The 25,041-nt window shown below is 43.3% G+C and overlaps 1 long non-coding RNA gene across 3 annotated transcripts in view; it reads left to right on the top strand.

Moving 5' to 3' along the window:
- The window catches only part of LOC133144314 (uncharacterized), a 194,888-nt gene that overhangs the window by 76,797 nt on the left and 93,050 nt on the right, over positions 1-25,041 (top strand). For 2 of the 3 annotated variants that reach the window (XR_009710649.1, XR_009710651.1), the window contains exon 1: positions 506-702. The exons of the other annotated variant lie outside the window; for it this stretch is intronic. This is a non-coding gene — a long non-coding RNA (uncharacterized LOC133144314). Of the gene's footprint in view, positions 1-505; positions 703-25,041 lie in introns of those variants that run through there. 3 annotated transcript variants of the gene reach the window in all.

The following is a 25,041-nucleotide window of genomic DNA, read 5'->3' as shown; positions in this document are numbered from 1 at the left end:
GCCCTTTTGTGTAGCTTTGAGTCAACCACCATGTCTGAGGGGGGTCTAATCCTCATCATCAACTCACAGTATTGCCGCACAGCCCTCTCGGTGGGTGGCTTCCTTCCACACGCCTGTGTAAGAAACGCGATTTAATAGTTCTTTATCATTCTTGCACCTCTCCGTCTCTCGCCCCCTTTATTTTCCTTCCTCTGCTTTTTCCTGCCTCGTCTTAAACTCCCACAGAACTCCCAAGCTGCTCAGAGGAAGTCCTTCCTGGGATTAAAACACACACGCACGCATGGATTGGCTCAGACGCAAACTTCCTCGTCAGAGTTACCCGCTTTCGTTCGTCCTCCCACAGACATCCTGTTTGTCTCCTTCGGCAACGCAAGCCGGGGAGGAAGCGAATAAACATTTTGTGAAAAGCACAGTAAGTACTAAAAAGAACACGCACAAAAAAAACAATAGGCCTGAATTTGATTTCTCTTCTGGCTCTTGTGGAGCAATTTCAGTGACAGCTTTAACCAATCATATCAACTCTACCTTTTCAAGGCGGGAATGATAGAAACCTTGTTTTTAATCCGTAATCGCTTTCCATTATCTCCAGTAAGGCTTCAGCTCTCCTCTATCCAATCCATTTTACTCATCTGCCAATCTCCATCATTTCGATCTGGGTTTGTCTCTTTTTTTACCCCGCCGCTGTCGGCCTTCACTCCATCCGTGAGTAATCCATTACATCTCTTAATGACTGTTGTTGCGCTCCGTAAAGGAGAGCTTCGGCGCCGTACGTGTCAGGAGCTTCACCTCGGTGCCGACTCTCCAGCCGTTTCAGTCACGCTCTGGAAAAATTGCGGATTATCCGATGAGAAGAACAGGTTCTTTTGGACTCCAAAACACCATTGCTAGTCATCATATTGCTTTTTTTTCCCCCAGAAGTCCTATGCATGTAGGAACAGAACCATGACCAAAATGAAACATTACCATATTTTCCGGACTATAAGGCGCACCCAAAAACCAAAAATTTTCTCAAAAGCCGACAGTGCGCTTTATAGTGCGGGCCTTATATATGGACCAAATTCCGAAATTTAAACTGGCCCGAAGCATTGTGTCATGAAATCAATCATAAGTGGCCCACTGAAGACTATGAATCATGAATCAAAAAGACTATGGATCATTATTTTGGGATTATAAAGTAATTAGTTGCGTCTGAAGTTGAAATAAAAAAGATAAAATGGAGAATGATTTGATTTCGATTAAAAATCTGACATGATGCATTAATGGTGTGCCTTATAGTCTGGTGCGCCTTATATAAGGACAAAGTTTTAAAATGGACCATTCATTGAAGGTGCACCTTATAGTCCTGTGCGCCTTATAGTCCGTAAAATACGGTAAATGGAAATGATTGTCTGATTTGCTGTTCACCGAAGACATTAAATTTGCAATCGCGGAAAGAAACGCAGCGTTCAGGCTATATACGACTTTATATTACAGCTGCAGTTATTGCATCCATACCGCCCGCAATAGGAAAGTAGTAATACATACATCTTGTCCTGTCACATTTGAAAGGGTCACTCTGAGGCAAATTAGTAGTTATAGTCGCTCTCCCGGAACCCCCCACTGTGCCTAGCTCCTCTGATTTAGGATTATGAGCACTCGGACCACATGACAACTCTCTCCATTCATATGCTTTATGGAATCATCACTGTCGCTACCCGGCAAATGAGCGCAGTAATATTTAGAACGAATGGCTTGGCGAAACAATGCTTTTGAATATTTTAGCAGCAAAGCGGTAGAAAACGGGAAGGGGGTGTCGCCGCTGTGGATCTAACTGGGAGGCGCCGGGATTAGTAATCGGAGTAATCAGCTGATGACTTGTTTATATTGCGGGGTGTAGTTTCCTCCATTGGCTGCCAGAGAGGCTTGTGGAGCTAGCTGGCTGTGGCCTCCGCTGACCAGCTTTTTACACAGCATCTGTGAGGGCACAGATAAGCGGCAGCTCACACACACATCGCTGACGTATGATGGCGAGGCTGCATGTGTGTGATGTTTTTGCTAGATTTATTTCCAAGAGCCCAGGGGGCATCTGGGTGAGGTTCCAACAGGATCTAAGAGGCCAAAAGTTCACAGAAATACCGAGGCGGGGAAAAAAGTGGCAACTCGTGAGCATGAAAGCAAAAAAAAAAAAGACGTGACAGACATGTGGGATGATGGTAAAAATATCCTCAAGTGAAGAACTGAACATTTTCACAGGCAGCGCTGGCTTATGTTTTATAAATATAACATGAATTTTTATCTGACACAGGAAAAAAGTGCCGTCTGCACTAATGAGATTTAATCCTGCAAGTGTCCCTAATGTTATGTCCGCTGAACGCCTTCCCGTTATTAAGCCCGTCTTTCTCCTTCATGGCCCGTGAGGCCGAAGGCCCGCTTACCCTACGAGGCGTCTTCAGGTAATGGCCTGTGTAACGAGCGGGCTACGCTCACTGCAGCTTATTTATGGAGCCGCTGTGGTCTTTCTCTTGGCCTCCACACCTATAAATACACGTGGAAACGTTAGCCTGCTAAAGCAAACAATGATGTGAGCCCAGGAGGATGTCAAAAATATAATTTGCAAATTCAGCACCACGGGCCCCCCCCCTTTATAAAAGGCTTCTATCTTTAGCTGGAGAACAGAAACTTCAAGATGACTTGAAGATGTAATTAGATGTTATTAGTTTCTACTTTATTGACCTGAACTAGAGTATATACCTGCTATTCAACCTCACAAAGGCTACTGTGGTTTGTTTTAAATCCACCCGAGTATAAAGGCGGTTCTAATTTTCTATCTCACTGACGCAAGATGGCCAATCCATGTCGGATTCATAACTGGCAAATGTGGCTCTCGTTTGTATGATTTATGCTGTACATTTTATTTAAAAATCTCCCTCTCGCTTCATGGCCCAGCACACATAATAATAGTCAGGTTGTTGTTGGACAACTAGAGGTGTCGGTGAAATAGGTGTCGGCTGCTGAGTTCCATATGCAAAAATTGGACAGGTTTCAGAACACGCCGATGCGAGCAACTCGCCTCGATCTGCATAATGGTTATACAAGGGCGCTCCTGTTGGTGTCTGCTTTTAGCTGGGCTGAGTTAAAGCAAATAGCAGGCAGGACTGGAGACGAGCCCAGACCTGGAACTGGGGAACGTGGTTAAACTGATAAAACTGTTATTAGCGCGTTGGAAGCGGACGGCTGGCAAACCGCGGGAAAAATAAATGGAGGGGGGGGGGGGATTATAAGAGAAGGAGTACATTGAGTTAGGTTCGTTAGCTTTAACACTTTTGGAGTCAATGCTCATGTTGTAGTTAGTTTCTCCCTGAATTTTGCTATCCAGTATTAGAAATCTCAAAAATATTCCACCAGTATTATAAATGAGTAAAGTTCTAAATGAATAATTCAGGCTGCATATTCTTTACTCATTGACTTCTGTACTGTTTGCTCTTTCGAAGGCTCTTGCCGATTCCAACGCGAAGGATGAGTGAGCAAGCCACTGAAAATAACACTGGCGAGGAAAATCCAAAAATATCAACGCTGGCCTTGAGAAGCCATAAAGGTCAAACTCTAGCGGCGTTCGCTCCTGTAAAATCAAACATGCTGCTATGCCATGCTGCGAGAGGGAAAAGGGAGCAGTGTGAGGAAGGAGGAGGTGGAGGGATTGGAAGGTGTTATGTTGCAGCGTGGTGCCAGGGGATCTGCAAGGCTTGGCAGTCAGGTGTGTGAGTATCTGCGCATCCCAAGTTTCTCTTCTGCAAAAAAAAAAAAAGATGATGGGGAAGTTGGGATGAGATAAATGGGAAGACAGTCAGCGGGGAGACCGCCGAGCAAAGCAACGCCAGGGACAATTTACGTATCCGTCACTCTCTGATGGTAATCAAAAGCCTTTTTTTTTGTTTTGTTTGCTCGCGTCTCAGGAATGACAAACATCTCCAAACATCCAATCTGCTACATGAGAGCTGACTTGCGTGGGTTTTCTCTTGGTATCCCTCTCACATTTGGTTAACTCAAGACTTGAAATTGACCAAAGAATACTCTCAAACTTTTTATACCAAGTGCCACTTAAAAAAAGATTTAACTCCAAGCACCGCTATCATGGTCAATATTAAATTACAGTAGTAGGCCTTAGTGTTGGTCTCTAAGGTGTTGCAAAGTCGCCTTATAAATCAAAGAATGATGATTACAAAAGCCGCTTTCTCACTAGTGACACATTTTCTTGTTGTTCACAAACACCCATTTAGGATGAATAGCCGAAAACGCTAATGGTGATGCTTGTTAGCGTGATTATTATTGCAGTGTACACAGAATCTAGATCACGGAGGGAGCCTGCGTACACGCACACACAGAAGCTCCCGTTGCAACGGCGTGAAGTCACTTGAGGTTATTATGATGATTTTATGAATGCAAACCATTTCAGATGAAGTATTCATGAAAGTCGGCTGCAGTCGACACACTGATTAGTCCGACATCTCTCCGAGCGTTTAATTAGTCCCCCACCTAGCGTGTAAAGCTAATACTGCTTTTTAAACACAACGGGAGAGCGAGAAAAAAAAAAAAAAAAGGCATTGATCGTGCACGATCAATAGAACATCGCCCCCAGGTCCTGAGGGTTTGAACATTCATGAACATTGTTGCTGTAAAATGCTTTTCTTCCTAGATGGGCCCCTGGGCCTCCATTATTGTGTGTGTTTAGACATTTTTACTAAGTAATCACACTTTTTTCGAAAGTCACCATGAGTAGATTATTGATTAAAAAAAAAAAGGGATACATTGAAGACCATATATGCGTGTTGGCAAGTGACAGGTGAGTTAAGGTGAGGCGGAGTGGACACGAGGTGATGACACCCGAGCGAAAGTGAAGGCGTCGGAACGGCGGCTGGATGTTGATGTGATGCGTGAGGTGTCTGTCGCTTGAACTCTTGTCAACAGCACCTTTCCCCCCCCCGCCCCCTCAGTCACCCCAAAAGACCCCTCAGCTGCTGAGATCAGTCCTGTCGCTTGGTAAAAAGTAGCTCCAACAGTTTGGAGGAACCATATTGCATCATGGAGCTGATTGGCTATCGGGAGCGTGGCCCCGCCCACATTGTTACAATCAACAATTTCTCAAAACAGCACAATTATTCAGGAAGGCCATTGCAGCCATCTCATACCTGCCGATTGTAGTAATTGAGTGAATTAGTAAGGTTATTAAATATCTGTTTGTCTCCTTTATAGCAGTAATTAGCGTCATTGAAACATTAGCCACAAAAGAGAGGACAGCGTCTGAAATATAGTCGAGACAATTCAAATGGATTCATTTGACAAATTGCTTCATTACACGGAAAAATGACACCCGTAACATTTATTATTCTTTTCAAGGACTTTCATTTCTATGCCATTCTGTGACTGAGTATCAGTTATGACATCACCCCAAAGTAAACAGAAAATAATGGACTCGAGTGAAGCAGAGTGGAGAACAGCAATTTAAACATTTTGCTCGGTTATTGCTGTAACAATAACAATTCAGAATCATGAGCACAAACTCTCCATTTGCACGAGTTAAATTTGAGCACAGAACGATGGACGGTCCCCACTGAGAAATCCAACGCGGTAGTTAATCCGACAAAAGTTTCAGATGCTGATCCGTTTCTGGCATACTGATCGGCTTCTAATGATGATGTTTGACAATTAGCTGTGAAAACCGCGCGAATATTTCCCCTCGTCTTGGCAGCCGCCCGTTTTGGCAGAGCGCGGCGCGTCTAGCGACTGAGGCTTCCTGGCCAAATCAACATTTATGATAGACGATCCCAGATGGGCCCATGCAGATGGCCGGGCGATCTGGCCTCAGTTGGGACTTTTTCAGGCCTCCCCAAACAAGAGTGCAAAATGCATTTGTGAATTATAGTAGACTGCCCGGAATTACGAATTCTCCATCTCGTTGCCACTCGGCGAAATCATTCACGGGGACGTTTACTGCAGCTGTTATGTTTGTGGCGCAGCCCCTAACTGCGACGTTAATCATCCCGGCGTGCCGGAGAAATACGCCCGTCCCTCTCGCCCCGCTCGCAATTAATCCACATCCTCCACGCTCGGAAGGGTTAACACGGCAAGACGACAAATTATTCCCAACTGTCCGCCAAGCCGTGTAAAAGCGCTCGCAGATTGATCGATTGCTTTGTTTATCAGTCATAAAACTATTAACAATCAATCTTTCATGCCCGGCCCCTCTCTTCCCAGGCAGTTTTCTATATGGATGATTATACATTCATTAATGCATGGCTTGTTGTGCGCGAGTCAAATGAGCCATGTTTGACTGGGATGCGGCGAACGTAGATTACTGCACACATGCCCCATTGAGGAATCTTTTAATTAACAGTATGGCTCCTCTGTGTTAGCCATGGAAGTTAGCTTGGAGTGACAGCACAGAAGAGCAAAAGCTTTGCCCCGATTGTCAAAGGCTTCAAAATAAAATCTAGAACAGGATGAATGTGAGCATTTGCATTTATTTTACAAGTTTCAAGATCTGGCCAAACTTGTTTTGGTTTTGTGTCAAGGAGGCAGTTAGTGTATCCTTCCTCTCGCTGCCCTTAACTCTAGTGGCGTTGAATAAAACATCTAGACACGCTGTCAGAGATCATATGACCCTGAAATGATTGGATTTCACATTAAAACCACCCAGCGCCGTAGATGAGAAGCGAGTCGCGCAGCCAGTTTTGTTAATCTATGCTCAGACCTTGCCTGAGGCCGTACAGCGCTGAGGTAAATGTGGCTTGAGTTATGGTACGTATGTCCAGCCAATTACCGAACTTGAATGTTTTGACCGTGCAAATGAAAGATGAGGGAACATAACACACACACTCCGCTCAGAAGGTTAAATCCTCATTTTACTTTTTGTTTCTAACATGTCAGACTACTGTTTTGGAAGACACAATTTGGATTCCCCCATGCTATTCTGTTGACTATAGGGCGCACCGGACTATAAGGCGCACCTTCGATGAATGGTCCATTTTAAAACGTTGCCCTTATATAAGGCGCACCGGACCATTAATGCATCATGTCAGATTTTTAATCCAAATTAAATCATTCTTAATTTTATCTTTTTTATTTCAACTTCAGACACAACAAATGACTTTATAATCACAAAATAATGATCCATAGTCTTTTTGATTCATGATTCATAATCTTCAGCGGCCCACTTATGATTGATTTCATGACACAATGCTTCGGGCCAGTTTAAATTTAGGAATTTGGTCCATATATAAGGCGCACCGGACTATAAGGCGCACGGCTTTTGAGAAAATTTTAGGTGCGCCTTATAGTTTGGAAAATACGGTATGTGTGTGACCAATCACGTTCCACGTCGGCGGCGCTCATAACACTAGCGTTCTGCGCGATAGCATGAATTATTGATATTAACGCCAACCACAGTGTCATAATCGCTCAGCGCAGATAGGAATAAAAGATTCATCAATGCGGTGTTACGCTGAAGGAAGAAAAAAGACTGGCATGCCGACGCTCTATTTAGGTTGAAGGCGTCAGCCAAATAGAGAGCAAGTATTCCAGTAGGGATTAGATAACACGAGTTCATCAGGTTTCCCGTAATGTTTGCGCCCCGCGGCGCCTTTGCTGACATTAAAGCGTGTATCGTGTGAGTCTCTCGCACAGTGTCTAACCTCACTTAACCATGTGACCTCGCTTTCTTCCATGGCCTAGACAGCAAAGAGACAAGGCGTAACATGTCGTTTGTAATCCCAAACCCCCCCCCCCTTTTTTTCTTTTTTTTTTACATTTTAAACTGCGCTGACTGTAATAAGCCGCCGCAGATGATCGATGACTCGCTGCCACCGTTTCTGCTGTTGAGGTTTCTCATCCAGTCGAATCGCAATTGGATGGTCAAAAAGAGAAAAGGAGTGAGAAGTTTTACAGCAGGAAAAGATAAAAAAAATCAACTCGCTGTATTCTCCTGGCAGCAAACAAGCCGGTAATTAAAAACTACCGGGGAAATGTCCTGCGAGAGAAGTGAGAGTAAAGAATCAACAAATGTTATTGGACCGTATGGTATACGTAGCGGAACTCTGATTATTTCCCCGATGCTTCACGACTTTCTTGCCGTCTGGTGGATTTACCTCCGACGCTTTACCTCGATATTTATATATACACACATATATGCATAGTATGGTCTATATGGAAGATTTGCTGGGATGAGTCTGGAACGAATCAGCCACAATAAATTGGGGTGCAATGTAGTGAGAATTCTGTTGTGTTGAATAATTTGCATCCCAATTCCTCTTTTACAAGAAAATTGCAAAAAGGCCTTGGCTGGCATATCAGAGCTCGGCACTTACCTCTACAGTAAGCCCGTCTTGCTGTCATTTGCCACCCTGACTTTCGAGAAGGTGCGCAAGACCAAATAAGGGGGGGCCGCTCTGCGGTGAATAGAGGCGGCTAAAGAAGCACGGGGGGCTTAGCTGATCAGTAAGACACAAACTCCTCACACCAGCGAGATTTCAGCGCCAGCTTAAAGGCTTCGGGGGAATGGATTTGGCCCTAACATCACATGAAATTGCTTCTTCAAAGTCTCCTTATCGAGACACACGGAAAATCTCAGAGTGGTTTTACTGCTAAAAAACATGCAATCACATTTCACACTTTTAAATTACATACTTAGCCATTTTCTTTAGCGGGGCGCGGGAGGTCAAGTGCTTAAAGATTCGTCCCCTTCTAGTCTTTTTTGAAAAAGGTGCGCTATTTTCGTTATCTTACTTTCACAGCCCAGCGACTGTCCGTTTCATGCATATTTCCGGCAGATGAATAGCGATCGGTATTAGCGTAGTGACACACAAATACTTCAAAAACTGCACATTTAAGCCCGCCGACAAACAAACCTGGAAAGAGCGACGGGACAGGAGGAGCCTTGAATTGTCTAACGCGATAAGCATAAAGCTGAAAGCAGCACCGTAAGCTAACTGTTGTTTGTTCACCTGAAATATGACACATCAGCAGTATTTCTTGTTAAAGCCACCTTTTTTTTTTTTTTTTTTTGCCGCCTTGACAGTCCCGGGCTCCCAAAAGGACACAAAATATGCGCACGTGAAGAAAAAGCAAGTGATTAAAAAAATGTGCATCATTATTTCAAAAATATCCACCAGGGATTTTTTGATCACAGCTGCGATAAAATGTTCCCACTGGAAAGCGTTTTTGAGACGAACAATCTAAAAAAAAAAAATAGCTCTGAAAATGACAACTCATACATTTCTTGTTGCAGCCACAAATTAAAATATCCGCTACTAAAATCTTTTAATTTTATCGTCCTAGCATTTTTTAGGCCCGAAAAATGGACATATGGAACACGAGCTGTTAATTTACTTCTCCGCACGAGCCGAGCGGCAGCTGAATCAGGATTATTGCCCGTATTTATAAATCATCTTTACACCCTAGCGACAGTCTTGATCGTCTTATTTAGAAGCACTGCTACTGTTTACATTAGACAGATGAATATCCGTGTGTTTTCTATTTTGGGTCAACCTATCGGCTCGTGTCCGACTAATGTGCATCCCACCAACACCATCTAATAAAAAAGATGAGGTAGAATTTATTCATGAAAAAAAAATCATATTGAATGTTTTATGATGAGGGGGAACCCCCCTGGAGACTCGACATTGATGGCGGTAAAAGACACAATCAATGTTGCTTGGACCGCTCCCTGCGAGGCATTCAAGGTCCAAAGGAAAAGGCCAAGAGACTTTTCATTGATGTGGGTCAGGAAAAAATTCACACACACGTGGACAGAAAGAAATCTCACAATGATCAGTGAAAGAATCCCTTGGTAGTCTTGAGGTTTCATTGTAGTCCGCGTCAGATGGAACAAAGCCGCCCCAGAACATAACAAAGCCTCCTCCGAGGTTCACAGTAGGTGTAGCGCTCTTGTTTGTGTGAGCTTCACTCGAGATAGATCCACTTTTGTGTTGTGTCCAAGGAATCTTCTCCCAGAACCTTTGTGAATGGACAATATGGATTTTTCAGGTCCATCACTTTCTTTCTTTCACCAACAATTTTGTCCGTGTAATGTATCAATGCTAAATTGAGAGTAGTTAGAGACAAAGTAGACTCCCTGGAAGTATAAAAGCAAACACGTGATGGGCAGGTTGTGATTGTTTGTTTTGATGGGTTGAGAATCGCCGGTGGAGAAGATGGAAAATATTTTTTTCTTTCTTTTTGCGTTTGAGGACTGATATGAGACGCTCAAATGCACAAACAAGTCAAAATGAACCCAATTTAGACGGAATCGATATTGTGAAAATTGTTTTACAAACTGATTTTTTTTTTTTTACTGGACAAACTTTAGTCTCACAACAAGGACCTCGTCAAAGTAAACACGAGGATCAAACATTGATCAACCAGCATCTCGTTAACATTTGTGTGCAACTTTTCAATATTTGGGTCATTTCTTTGCTCAATAACAGCAGAACGTTTTGTCTCCAACTTGAGTCGGTTATACACGAATGAATCACACATCCAGACAGAACATGACTCATCACTCTCCTGCTGTCCTCTTGTGTTCTAACACTTTTCATCGCTGCCTTCACTTTTTTTTTTCCTTTCTTCCTTTAGTCGAGCGAAAACAAACATTTTCACAGTCTCGGATGTCGATTGACCTAACATGTTGAATAACCTGTTTCATAACTGAGGTCACGTACATAAACACTCTCGTCTTGCTGAATGTAGGTCAAATATTACGCCGAGTCAGTTCAGGTGATTTTACTGGCTTGTGTGTGTGAGCATGAAAGCTAATATCTCCCGCGTCCATCCCATGAAAAGAGCTGATTATAGGCCAGATTACTTGGCACGAGGGTGATGGATAAGGCTTCCTTCTTACAGTTACCTCATTCATTGTTGAATAACTGTGATTATCTGGTGTGCTGGCTAATGTTGTATAAGGACAACTTCACTTTGACATGATTTTGGGCGTTAGTGGTCATGCTCTCGAATGGTCTAGATGTTTTTTGGCATAACATTTTGTGTCAGCCTGGCTTGCTGCTATGCCCCACTGATTTATGGTGTTCCACAGGGCTCAATTTTGCGGCCCCTGCTGGTTTCACTGGATTTGCTTTCCTACCAAGGTATTTTTTTTTGTATTGCCTGCTTTCTTTCAGTTTCTTTCAGTTTATTAATGGTGTCATTTACCGTATTTTCCAGACTATAAGGCGCACCTAAAAACCTAAAATTTTCTCAAAAGCCGACAGTGTGCCTTATAGTCCGGTGCGCCTTATATATGGACCAAATTCCTAAATTTAAACTGGCCCGAAGCATTGTGTCATGAAATTAATTATAAGTGGCCCGCTGAAGACTATGAAACATCAATCAAAAAGACTATGGATCATTATTTTGTGATTATAAAGTAATTTGTTGCATCTGAAGTTGAACTAAAAAAGGTAAAATGGAGAATGATTTGATTTGGATTAAAAATCTGACATGATGCATTAATGGTGCGCCTTATAGTCCGGTACGACTTACTATATAAGGACAAAGTTTTAAAATGGGCCATTCATTGAAGGTGCGCCTTATAGTCCGGTGCGCCTTACAGTCCGGAAAATACGGTAGCTTTAGCCATGTTATATTTTCTGTTGGCATTTTCTCGAACTTTGATAGGCAGTGTAATATGGTTAATGGAATGCAATATTAATATGTTGCTTTGTGTTATCTTGGTTGATTTTTCCTAGTCCATAGCTTTCTCACATTTTCAAGATAGAATATCGCTGCCCCCCCCTCCGTACACCTCTCATCTACGCTCATCTGCTTGCTGACACACACACACAAACATTACAGCTTTGATAGAAATCCCAATGGTGAACTTCTATCAACTCCAGCAATAACGAGCTGTCATGGCCTTCAGTGATCTATCTGTCTGGATGTGTCAGTGTAGCAGGCAGACTGAACGTTGGTTCCCCACTTCCAAGGCCTGCCAGTCAGCACTGGGGGCACCTCAGACATCCCCGTGTCGGTGTGGGATCATATCTGAAGGCTGACACCGGATCAGAGGCAAGAAAAAAACACTAATTCGGCGTTTGACCTCAGCTATGGAAAAAAATAGGCCGAGGTGTTAAAGGAATGACAGCTAAATGCCAAATTGGTTGTCTCAGGAGGTTTTCATATCTGAGTGACTCCTATTTGAAAGATAAGAAGCAGATGGGACTTATTAAAGTTTTAGCCGACATTCCAATGATGCATTTACATGGCGGAGTCTAAAGTCGGCGGGCACCTTGAATATCTAAAAGTCACCGCGCTACAGCGATGATGAAGATAAACCTAAATAAGCCTCTCAGATAAAACCTGGCTGCAACCCTCACGACACCCCCATTTAATGTATTCCCTCTACATTCCCTGAGATATATTATCAAGCCTTCCTTATTGTGGCGGTGATAAATGCAGCACGCATTACCTCCACCAAATGTGTTTCTCCTATTTCCACAATAAAGGCACCTTACTTTCTTCTGACCTTCAGCTGGGTTGCAAAGCCAGCACAAAATATGCATTTAGAAGAAGCAGCAGCGGGAACATACGAGTTCTTGTAGCAGATTGCTTTCCTTTGTAAGGCAACATGCAAGAACATGCATCACTGTCCGACTCCAACAAGCCACTAATATGCACCAAATATTAAGTAGGATCAGCAAATAAATATATGGAGTCAGGCGAGTCGGGTGACACATGTTGGCCATTTGCATGGAGCTCCTCTGTCACGTCGTTAGTCGACTTCCTCAACCGAGACGTCAGAAGTGTCGGATATTTGCAGCGGGCTCGGTCGAGGAAAACTGTCAAATGTTTATCCATGTGCGTGTTTTTAAAGAAAAGAAAACGTTTCTCACGTTCTGGAATCAGATGAAACTGAGGTGAGGACAAGTCATTTGTATCTTCTCATGTTCCTTAGAAGTTCATTAGAGATCGATTCAAACCATGAAGTCGTGCATCGTGTTCTCTAGTCAAGGCCTTTCACTTTCAAACTCACTGCATGACTTCAGGGAGAGCGTCCAAACACCAATCTGGACATAAATGAGTAAAAAGAAACTACTCCACAAGAACAATCTCCTTTATTAACCCCCTCAGGAACATTAGAGATTCGTACAAGACCTCCGCTGGTGGCGCTTAGTGTATCGAGCATGTCGCCATTCCCTTCTAATAGCGTCGGGTCATCAAGCAGCGCTCGGAATGGAAAACACGGTATTGATTTGAAAATGTCTTCTGTTATTTTCAAAGCTTTCATTTTTTTTTTTCCCGAGGGGGGCGGGGTCTAAGTCAGCAGAGCCTCAGGTAATACTGGTTTATAAAACAGCCGAGTGATCGGTGTTTCTTGTGTGTGTCCACGCATGTATCAAATTTTGTCGGCTGCAGAATACACACGAGGCGGCGGGAGAGTCGTATATCTCGCCAAGTACGGCCAATAAAGTATAATTCATGAGTGTTACCGTGTCCGTGGATAGTAGTCATTACTCTTGTGTTGGTGTGCGTGTTATATATCAGGGCTCAAAACAACAGCCTTCATCGCTATATTGATTGCCTGACATCTTCAGATTTTTTTTTCTTTTTCTTTCTTGGGGGGAGCGAAAAAGAGGAAAAGATGGATGATGTCAGAGAAGTGGAAAAACAGCTCTATGTCTTAATAGCGCCATGTGTGAGACACGTCTATATTGTTTCGGCGGTGGGGAGCTGGACGCCAGCGGAGTACCGGTTCAGGCCCATTTCCCCCGTCAGAGTCGAAATCCAATCTTGAGGCCGGCGTGATGTACAGTACAGTATCCCGTGTTGTTCTTCCAAACGGACAGTGCGGCGCATTGTTTTTATGCTCGTCAGCAGAAAAATTCCTCGCAGAGGCCACAGTTGCTTCTCTGTGGACACGCCGCTAATGCGGTGCATGTGAGAGAACATTTTCATGTGATCGCCATCCATCTTTTTCAGCGAAGAACCCTAACGCGAGCTCGCCTAAAGCTGTTTGAAAGAAAGTTGTGAGAGCAGTCATAAATATTGGGACACCTCATGACACTCTTGGAGAGTTTCTATGGGGTATTAATTGTAATATTTTTTGATGCAATAATGCTTTGAGGGGCATTTTGATAAAGATGTGGCGGACTGCTTAAAATAGATTTTTTTTTTTTGTTCTGTCTGTTGGACATTTTGTCCATTCACCAAGAGCCCAGGTGTCAAACCCAAAGCCCGGGGGCCAGATATGGCCCGCCACATCATTTTATGTGGCCGGTGAAGACAAATTGTGCATCAAATTTGTGTGTCATTACTAGAATTGTAAATTGCCTTCACTTTTTAATAATATGATGATTTGAAAATGAGTTATTTGTCAGCTTTTACTGTATATAATATGAGGTGCTCATACATTTGTTTGGGTTGACAGTCATAATGCCCCTCCGAAAGAAGCTAAGACTACAATGCGGCCCGCAAAAAAAATTTGTTCGACACCCCTGACCAAGAGGAACATTTGTGAGGTCACCGTCTTGGATGGATGTCAGGTCAGGTGTCACCACAGTGTATGCTGTAAGAAATAGTCCCATTAAAATCTGCCAAAATCACTAAATTCATCCTTTTGAACTTTTCACAAACTTGTCCAGATGTCATATGCTTTTTCAGCCACTACAAAATACCCTTTTTTTTTTACTATACGCTCGATTTTCCCTGCCATATGGCCCTGAAAGAGGTCCTGGAGGGATGCAACCTTGGAGCCAGAACACGCACCTTAAAGACGGTTCCTGCATTACTATCACGGCATCCTGCCCAGTTGTGATTCAGTACGACGCCGTTCGATGTATCCCTCGAGATGAATTAAAATCCATGTGCGTGCGAGTTGTATTTTTGGCCTGATTAGAAGTCAAACGGCGGCCATAGGTCACCGTGGCGGCTTCCATTCGAGAACTCTCGTTGAATCAGTCGCTAAAAAAATGCTAATCCTCTCCGATATAATTACCGCCGTGCGCTTTGCTTCCAAAAGGGCAGCGGGCGGATTGTTTTTTAGCATCAAAATGTGTTCTGTGTCGCCCTGCTGACTTTTCTCACATCAGCACTCATTCAATCTTTCTTTATTCCGTCAAGCTCCTCACGGACCGCTCGTGAACTTGATGGAACCTCAGATTTTTATGCAGGCGCCTGATATACAGCCGTATTAAAGAGGGGCGCTTTCCGTTGGACGAGCGCGGTTTAATCTAAATCTAAAGATATGACTCCCCGGAGGCCCCCGCTGTGATCATGTCGGACTGACGACGGAGCTTCGCCGTCACTCTCTCTCCATCTCATTTGATCATCATCTGCATTGCAATTATTTTGCAGATTTGGATGCTACCGTTGCGAGCTTATGTTGCTTACATCACGTTTTTAACCACGCCGCAGTTCGTAAAACACAAATCTCACAAAGTACAGACTATCACTCTCACAATCAATGAATTTTAACGCACGTGCCGATATTGTAAAGTCACTTTATATTACTTAATCAAGCAGTCATGCTAATTGCGTAATAGGCTTGTATATTTCCTTGCTGTCGACCCTCATTTGCGTATTTACACTCGTATTAATGAGATCTACGTGGACCCTCCCTCGATATCATCGATTTATTTATTATTCTCTTGGACTTGATCTAAATTCCCAGTCAGTGATCGGGAAAGGGTTGGAGTGAATGTCACGGCCTTGTATGAGTAAACAAGTGTGCATGTGTGTTTGAACAGACAGAGAAGTCCATTTGCAATGGCGTTTTAATTTTCTGAGCGGGACAAAAGAATGGGAGAATTCTTAGAAATTAGATGTGGAAGGACTCAAGATGCGTTTTAAAAGCAATTGAAGCCGCAAGGCTATTTCTTCTCTGGCCTCTCTGCAATGATGCAGAATAATGAAAATAAGTGTGTCCATTAGGCGAGTTAATCTGATTTGCTCGATGTTTTCATCCCGGACTGAAGGTCCCTTGTTTTTTTTTTTTGCTCTTTTTATAAGTACTCCGGAGGGGCTCTCACACACTCACGCAAACACACACACAATCATGTTTTCATTGCTTCAGGCGGTACGTTTTCATCGATTCACATCAATTTCCTCGGGACTTGCCCAAACCGTAATCATTGAAAGTGTATTCATTGTTGTTTGCAAACACTTTTTATGCTGCATCCACAAAGCAGCCAATTATGGTGACACCATTCCATTCAGGGCATGTCACAATTTACAACCAAAGGCGGATAATGATAATAATAGACAGAACCCAGTGTACTTTTGGACCGCCCGCAGATTGAAAGCCTTTTGTTATCCTGAAATTGGCTGATTTACTTGCAGATGTATATCAGTTTACCATTTCAGTATGCGTCACTAAAATGGATCCTGGCGGCAGATGACATCCACTGAGGCTATATCTGCATCATGGGGTCACTCCAACCTAATTTATTAACCCCGCAGTGATTTTTAAACCACATCATCTTTTAATCAAGAGAAAGGTCGTTTTTGCAACAAGTCTTTCCTCTATTCTCGTATCAAGAGTCCATTTTGTAGGCTTCAGATAAGAGTTTGATTTCTTTTGGGGCTACGTTGGCAACTCAAATCGCCTCTTCCATTGATTTGAATGGAAATTTATTTACCGAGGTCAAATTCCTTGTTTGGCACGCTCAAACATGGCGAATAAAAAATCTTGAATCTTGAAATGGCATTAATTTATTCCAGCATATTAAATAGATAATATCTTAATAATAGCCCACTTTGTAAAACTAAATCCAAATTAATGAGTTTGTGCATCACGATTAATTGATTGTGACTCTTGTTGTGTGCGACTTGGCCATTGGGGGCAGTATAGTGCAGTCCTGAAGAGATAAATGTAGAAGACGTTCACAACTACTGTGATTCCGAAAAATGCAGTATTATTTGTATTTTTTTTAACATAGGATATAAAATATATATCTGTGAGTATTGGTATAGTTTTTATAGCTTTACTTCAAATATGAATTGCTTAAAGACGTTTATGCATGGTGTATTTACGTTAAGCTAGCCCAAAGCAGGTTTGTGTGTTTGTTTGCGTAGCACAATATCTAGTTCTTTGGTTGTATGTGTAGTGTGAGTCTAATTTGGCGCTTACGCACAGAACTGCATCTCCCCACTGTTCTTTCTGCCTCATTCACCCATGCCTCTTTTCACCAAAACAACACAGGACTCTTCTCAGCCGCCAGCAGAAAGAGCAAAATTTACAAGAGGAGCACAGTGGATGAGTAGCGCTGTTGTGTTGCAGCTGAACAGCACCCTTTGACTGCAAAACCAAAGGTCAGGGCACGGCTCCCGAAGCCTGCGGGCCTCTCTGCTTGCTTGTGTGTCCCAAAGTGTTTGTGCGTGTATTTACGCTCCTCCACAGTGTGTGTGCGTTTCGGGGGTGCATAAAGCTCAGCCTGTTAAAATGACAGCTAATTTGCTGCCATATTGTGTTTGATTTCGATTTTTTTGTGGCACATGACAGTCTCATGACAAAACAGCATGTGGCCAAGTCTGTTTATAAGCATCGTAAAGTTTGGGTGTCAAGTGCGCCTGCATGATGATGAACACTTGGCCTTTGTGTTGTGATTGGCATGGAGATGTTCCTGTCGTGGAAGAAAATGAGATCAATCATTTCCAGTCATGTGTATTATTTACATTTATTATTTTGTCAATTTAGAAGAATGCACAAAATATTTGGGCTATTTGTAACCTTGACATAGGATAAGACAGATGTGCAAGGTGCCACCCACCTTGAGGACTCTGGAGGACATCAAACCTATAACCGTTTAGTTATTAAATATCCACATGACCGCCTGAGTGATAGCTACATCCAAAGCGGGACATAACATTTAGAAATGCGTGATGCACTTGGGCTTCTATAGAAAGTCAATTGGGTGAAAAAGCATTAAGGAGGCTCGGATGGCTTTCGAGACGCGACAATTGATGCTGCGCTGGGAAGTAGTGAGCGAAGAAATGAACATCTAGGTCATAGGCAGACGTCGTGGCGCTGTTAACTACCAAATAAATCCCGACACACTTTTGTGAGTGACAACACACTTTCAACCTCGGGGCGGAACATCAAAACATCATTTGCGGTCCTGCTGAAGAGGAAGAGGGAGGGGGGGGGGGGGAAGACGCAAGTGTTTCATCGTCAGTCTCCAAAAGGTGCAAGTCGGTAATGGGTGCTATCCGCCTTCAAACGTTGCCCGTCATCACGACAGTCAGCGCCTTACTCCTCGAGGTCAAAGGTCAACCTCTAAGGGGCCTGAAATCACGCCAGGTTGCACTTAAATAAATAAATAAATGTCTCCCATCCCAATCCTTTCCTTTTGATTCCGTTTTGAATGCAACGTTTAGGAACCTCTCTGTGATATACGAAGCCGGTGGCAAGGTGAGAGTCCCCGTCCCTTCTTAATTCAGTCCTCCTGGCTGAGTGCACTGGCACTAGAGCACTGATGGATGACGCAAGGCTCATTAGGAAAAGACAACAAAATCAATAGAGCAGGCACAGAGGTGTCAGCGCTTCACACACACCAGTAGAAAAAAAAAAAAAAAAAAACACACTGATAGTCTTTTCACCAACTGAAGCGTGTGTGAAATTTGGGCATTCAAGTGTGCGTCCGTTACGGTGTGAGTGATTGATGCTGATGGACACTTCATGGATAATGGATAGAATGTAATATACGACGGGGCACCTCCTTGTTTGCGCCAGACACAGAAAGGATAACCGTGGAGGGTGAAAAGAAGGAGGCAGACGCCGGGTTTTGCTTCACAAAGTGTGACGGCTTTCTCCAAAGCGTGATATTGGAAAAAAAAATGACAAAAGGCATTGTTGCCGATTGACGGTGTGCTTACACATCCGCTTGTGTTTGTGTGACACTGACAGACTTCCTTGGTGCGCCGATATCCCAAATTGCAAACAAAAATCAACTTTAGGACACTTAAGTACCGTATTTTCCGCACTATAAGGCGCACCGGATTATAAAGCGCACCTTCAATGAATGGCCCGTTTTAGAACTTTGTCCATATATAACACGCACCGGATTATAAGGCGCACCTTAAATGAATGGCCCATTTTTAAAACTTTGTCCATATATAAGATATATACATTTGGCCCACGGGCTGGACTTTGGACACGCTGTAGTGGCTCAATATTGGTCCATATATAAGGCGCACTGGATTATAAGGCGCACTGTCGACTTTTGAGAAAATTTGAGTGCGCCTTATAGTGCGGAAAATACGGTAGATAAAAAGTCAATTTAAAAGGGAATGAGCGTAGCCAGGAATCAAATCGGTTATGTTCACTCCCACAACGGCGCAGATGCCCATTGGCACTTTGCGCTAGTTACTTCCTGCATGCTATGAAAACCATTTTATTTTATTGTTCCTTTTATTTTTTACACATGTCAATAAGGCTCCCAGTATCTTATACCGTGGAGCACTGTGTCATTTACCTTTAACATGTATCATATTCATCTTAAACAATTTAAAATCCGTTTTGTACAATTTGACCATTTTTTGTACTTAACTACTTTAGTGAACACTTTTTGGGGGTGGAGGGGTGGCAGTGGATTTGAGGTGATAAAAAGCATGTGCTTATCTGCAGGATGAAGGTGGCAATTTTATGATAGCACACACGGCTGAGCCGCCGGCTGCGGTAGGCGACCGGGGTAAAGATATTGCTTCACAGTTTGCTGTTTGCGGCCTCATCCGCCACGCATATCTTCCTGTGCGAGCCTCTGCACTCGGTTGTTGATTTCCCAGTTTGACTACAAGCGCCTGGGCAGCAGACAGCAGACTGTTACACTCCTCCACTTCATTCCCCTGCAAAAAAAAAACTTCATATGTTCCTCTCTTTCTGCTCTCATACGGACTGGTGGCAATGGCATTCCGGAGTAAAGTTCATTCAATGGATCTTCACTCTCCTCCACTAAGAGTGCAGTAATTGAATTGAAATCAAACTTAATTGGATTGCTGAAGGAATGTCAGTGAACAGTGAACGTCTTCCTGGGAAGGAGATGTACTGCTCAGGTCAGATTGTGCCTGTGTGTGTGATGAGGTGACACTCAATGACAATAAATTAGATTAGACTAATCATTTTCAGCATGAGGGCCGCCGTGTGCGGCTGCGGCTTGAACGAGGGCGTCGGAAACATGCTGACACTCAGCAGAGGCCGGGCCGGCGCTCACCATCACACGTCAAATCAACTTCCTGTACAAGATAGCAGCTGAGCAACTTTCTTTTCTACTTCCATATATATCGTATTATCACTGGAGAAATACAACCCCCTAGTGTACCGTATTTTCCGGACTATAAGGCGCACCTAGAAAACCCCAAAGTTCTCAAAAGCCAACAGTGCGCCTTATAGTCCGGAAAATAGGGTATATGCAAAAGAGGCTACTTTCTAATAAATTTCTATGGATTGCTTTGCTCCATCACTTTTTTTCCCTCCCCATCAGATAGTTTGACTTCCAATCTTATTATTTCAACTGGCCAATTTTCATTCGACCGAAAGCGTCGGGAGTATCCCATGGGACCACGCTACACATGTATTCTTGAATTTCTGCGAGAGAAGTAACTTCTCTTCTCCCTAAAGCCTTTTTTTTTTTTCATCAGAACTAGTTTCGGACTTCATTTTAGCTGTAGGCTCCGACAGGACTCCAATTAGATGGACGATGGAATTAATGAAATCTGTCTATCTTCTCCTCCTTCTCTTGCTCTATTTATCCCGGTGCTCAGGGGGACACTCGGTCTGGATTCAGTCAGCTCGGTAGCTTATCTCCTTCTTACTAAATTAAATATGTGTAATTGATGGTTTCATAAACAGAGCTAACCTTGCCAGGAGCAATCGGGAAGCGCCACTGAGGACATCCCTGTGAATATAGAAAAAGAGTCCACCTTTTAGTTTCTTCCCCACGTCGTATTAGGGAATCGAAAAATAACAATTCCAGCTGCAATTGTTTTCTTTTTAGGGTCATGGTGTCTCCTGCCAGTACGCTGTGTTGCTTGTTATAATTTTACACTCACAACAAGTTCCCTCATTCTTCCCCCGCTTTTATTGTTTGCATGCAAGCTCTCTGTGAAGAGGCTCAGATAACAAAAAAACTTGACTGAACAGCGTTTTCAAAATTGATAATCACAAACGTGGAGAATTCTGTGAAGTTTTCCATTTTTAACTCAAACGCAACTGCCACGCTAATGGAAATGAGCACAGATGCTATTTCAACCCACATAAAGCAGCAACCCAAACAAACCGAGTAATAATACTCAAAGGGAGTCAAACTCGTTCGTGCCAGATTGCATGAGACAAGGGCCTCACCTCCGACAGCCTCAAAAGCTGCCATCTACATAATGAATGCATAGAAAAGCTTATACACATTTTTTCCACAGCCCCGCTATCAATAACACAGACAGATCCATTAGTGTGAAAGAGCCTAGTGTGGGGCAAACACTCCCTCTAGCATTTAAACAAATCTCCACAGGGACTCATTCTCCCAGACTCCCCTGGGGTGGGAACACACACCGGTGTTGGTCCATATACTGTACTGCTGGGATTCAATTCTTGGAGAGGAGAAAGAGACACAACACACACATCAGGAATCACGTTTGCTCTACTCATGTGGACCGGGATATTTAAATTAATGAGTGAGATTGAGAGATGAAAAATGGCGAGGCAGAGGCTCTGACTTTGAGTAATGCTAGTAATTGGAAGGAAACATAAAGGAATGCATGAATTAACAAATGCACGTTTTTCAAAACACACATTGCTTGGAGTGTCGTCATCCGACTAAAGTTGTCGTACAAACTTGCAATCTTCAGCGCAACTCGGGATATTTTGGTCAAATACTTGTTTACGTCTTCCCGATGTGCTGTCAATTTATCAAGCCCCTGTGAAGCTCATACCTTCTGTTAGCGTGTTACGATCCTATAGCCTTGCCCTGATTTATCGGCTGTCTGGCCGCAGCACTCTCTTGTGTGTTTAGGTGCTAATTAGAGAACAACACACCAGCACGCATGCACGCACACAAGCGTGCAAGGCGCACACGTACGGTGCGACCGCAAGCTCACAGGTGATAGAGGCGGTGCTTTATCACCAGAGAAAAGTGGGTGTTGCGCCAAAAGAGGGCCTTAAATTACTAGTGACACCTCAAACAAGCCTCAACCAAACACATACTCGGAACCACACGCACACAAACACACACATTCATTTGTAGAGAATATTAACCAGTAAAAAAAACAACTATATATATATACACACCGTATTTTCCGCACTATAAGGTGCACCTAAAAACCTCCAATTTTCTCAAAAGCCAACAGTGTGCTTTATAATCAGGTGCACCTTATATATGGACCAATATTGAGCCACTACAGCAGGCGTGTCCAAAGTCTGGCCCGTGGGCCAAATGTATATATCTTATATATGGACAAAATTTTAAAATGTGCCATTCATTGAAGGTGCACTTTATAATCCGGTGCACCTTATATATGGACAAAGTTTTAAAATGGGCCTTTCATTGAAGGTGCGCCTTGTAATCCGGTGCGCCTTATAGTGCGCAAAATACGGTAATATGGAATAAATAAAATGAATACAAATAAATAAATAAATCAATAAAAAATATATATAAATTGCTTTTTCAGTCCTCACTATGACCATCTGACTTTGCTCTATCTGACCAAGTCCGCAGTAATCCCCCCAACCCCAGCAATCTGGACTGCCCAAGAGGGAAAAGTGCACTGCATCACTCCATAAATGTATGAGTGTCCAAAATGAAGAGGCGCTGAGAAATGTGTGGGCAGCAGACTGGGAAGCATGGCCAAGCTTACTAACAGGATTGAAGGGGGTGGGGGACAGGGAGTGATGGAGGTGGAGAGGCTCAGGTTTAAAGGATGAATTGCAGAGGTGCGAGGAGGTTCATGTGGAAAATTGTGAATAGAGGTGTCATTAGATGATTTTCTATCTTTTATTTTGATTCATACCTTGAATTTAGCATCCCTTGACACTTTGCTTTCTTTTACGTTGGTGTTATAAGATAGACAGGTAAACTCATTAAAGTGACAAGTGACAGTTCATATTTGTTTGATTATAATCGACTCACATAATTATGGTGCAGTTGGGAAATAAGGCCACCTACAAATAAATCAATAGCAGTCAATGGAGTATATACGTACAGTTTGTGGTTGGTGAGAAGAAGACTTGTTGAGTTCCAGAAGGTCAAAGAGAGCCATGAGGGATATTTAATGAAAGGTTCCTTTTTCCTCTTTATTCTCTTTCCTTTCTGGAATGATGTACATTGGTTCCCCCCACCGCCTCTTTCAATCCTTCAATGACTTGAAATGACTACGGGGAAAGTTATGCGGAGTTCAGGTGGAGTTCAGACACCGACCTGCTCGCCCCTTCTTCTCTAGCCGCCTCTCCGTAAGCCGACATGTGAAAATCTCCCTCGGCTTCCTCTTGACATGGGATCAGCTGAAAGCCCCCCATAAATGGCAATCGCCATTCAGTCCCCAACGAGGCTCGGACTCGAGATGCTTCTGCAACATTTATTTTTGTTGGTGCAGAGGTGGCAAAAAAAAAACTCCAGATACGAACTACCAAGAAATCTACACAAGCTAATCAATTGCTCATCAGGACAACATGACATCAGGGTGTAATTGCAGAGGTTGCACTGACAGGATTTTTACAGGGACTTCTTCCATGTGGCTCACCCTTGCCCCCTAGTGGACAAGCACTTAATTGCACTGGTAAAATGCATGTCAGTGTGGGTCAACGTGGGCGTGACACTGCCAAACAACTGTCTCTCTCCTCTACAAGCATCCTGTAATCTTCCTGACACATCCAAGACCCCCCCCCCCCTGCCCATCACACCCCACCGTGTGCCTCACTGTAACGATCCTTATGAGGCAGCCTGCGACGAGTGAGATTTCATTAGGTCGTGCGCTGCGCATTTGCATGTGCACTCGTATGTGCTTGTGTGATCAGTGTGTAATCTATGTGACACCAGCCAGCCGAGAGAGAGACGCACGAGGGATGAGATTTACTGGACAAACACAGGCAAACGATTAGGTAGAGCGCCTCGTTGTCACGATGAGCGAGTGGAGCAGTCAGCGAGGCCTTAAGCAAATATATTTTTGCGGATCAAACATGGAGAATACAATCGGAATAAAGTTTTTAGACTGCTTTATATAATTTTTGACTTGACTTCGAGTGTGAGTATTTTGTGCAACATCTGGTTAACGTAGGAACGTCACGAACACCAACTGTCAATTTTATCTTCGATACTCTTGAAAGTTCCACGCCACAACTTTTTATCATTTTATTTCAAGTCAGGCTTTTAATTTGACAACATTTTCTCTCATCCATATCTTCCCATTCCGCGCTCACTCGTCGGCCCTCTATCATATCGCGCGGCATTTCCGAACCAATAAACGGAGGCACTCTGCTGGAGAAATGTATTTATCTTTCACATAAACTCCATTCCGGTCTCTCTCCAGTAGTTTTCCCTGGCACTTAATTTCTATTAATGGTTCTGCAACTGGCGCTCAAATCCAATACACCGCCAGTGAGGGAGCACACATGGGGGAAATATGCATAGGCAATTATCCACAGTAATGTGCACCGTCCAAAACCATGCATCTGTGCTCATTGTGTGTTCCGGGGAAACACCACGGCCACATGCAGGCGTATATTAAAGGTGGGGAACGTGAGGATAGGGGAAGTAGAAAGCCTTGTGATATTAGTGGAGCGACGTTACTGCAACGGGTCGCATTTGTATACATGGCGTTTTTTAAATGAGGAAAAATGGTAGTGCCCCGTCCACTTTAATAGGTTATGTGCTGGGGAAATTTTTTTTTTTTTTAAGGAATCCATATTCAATCTCCATGTTGGGTAAATAAGAATAATTCAGGATTCCACTTGGAATAAAAAATATATTTTTATCTAGTAAACTCGGCAACAGAATTCGCTCGCATGTTTATGTGGCCACTTGTTGCTAGGCAGGGTTCGTAGAGTTAAATCTCAGCGGCACCACTGGCCTATAAAACTGTTGGCATATGCGAGAA

Source organism: Syngnathus typhle, linkage group LG20 (genome assembly GCF_033458585.1).
Source record: "Syngnathus typhle isolate RoL2023-S1 ecotype Sweden linkage group LG20, RoL_Styp_1.0, whole genome shotgun sequence".
Taxonomy (NCBI): Eukaryota; Metazoa; Chordata; class Actinopteri; order Syngnathiformes; family Syngnathidae; genus Syngnathus; species Syngnathus typhle.
The sequence above is the reverse complement of the archived record's forward strand: the minus strand, read 5'-3'. Positions and strand labels throughout refer to the sequence as shown.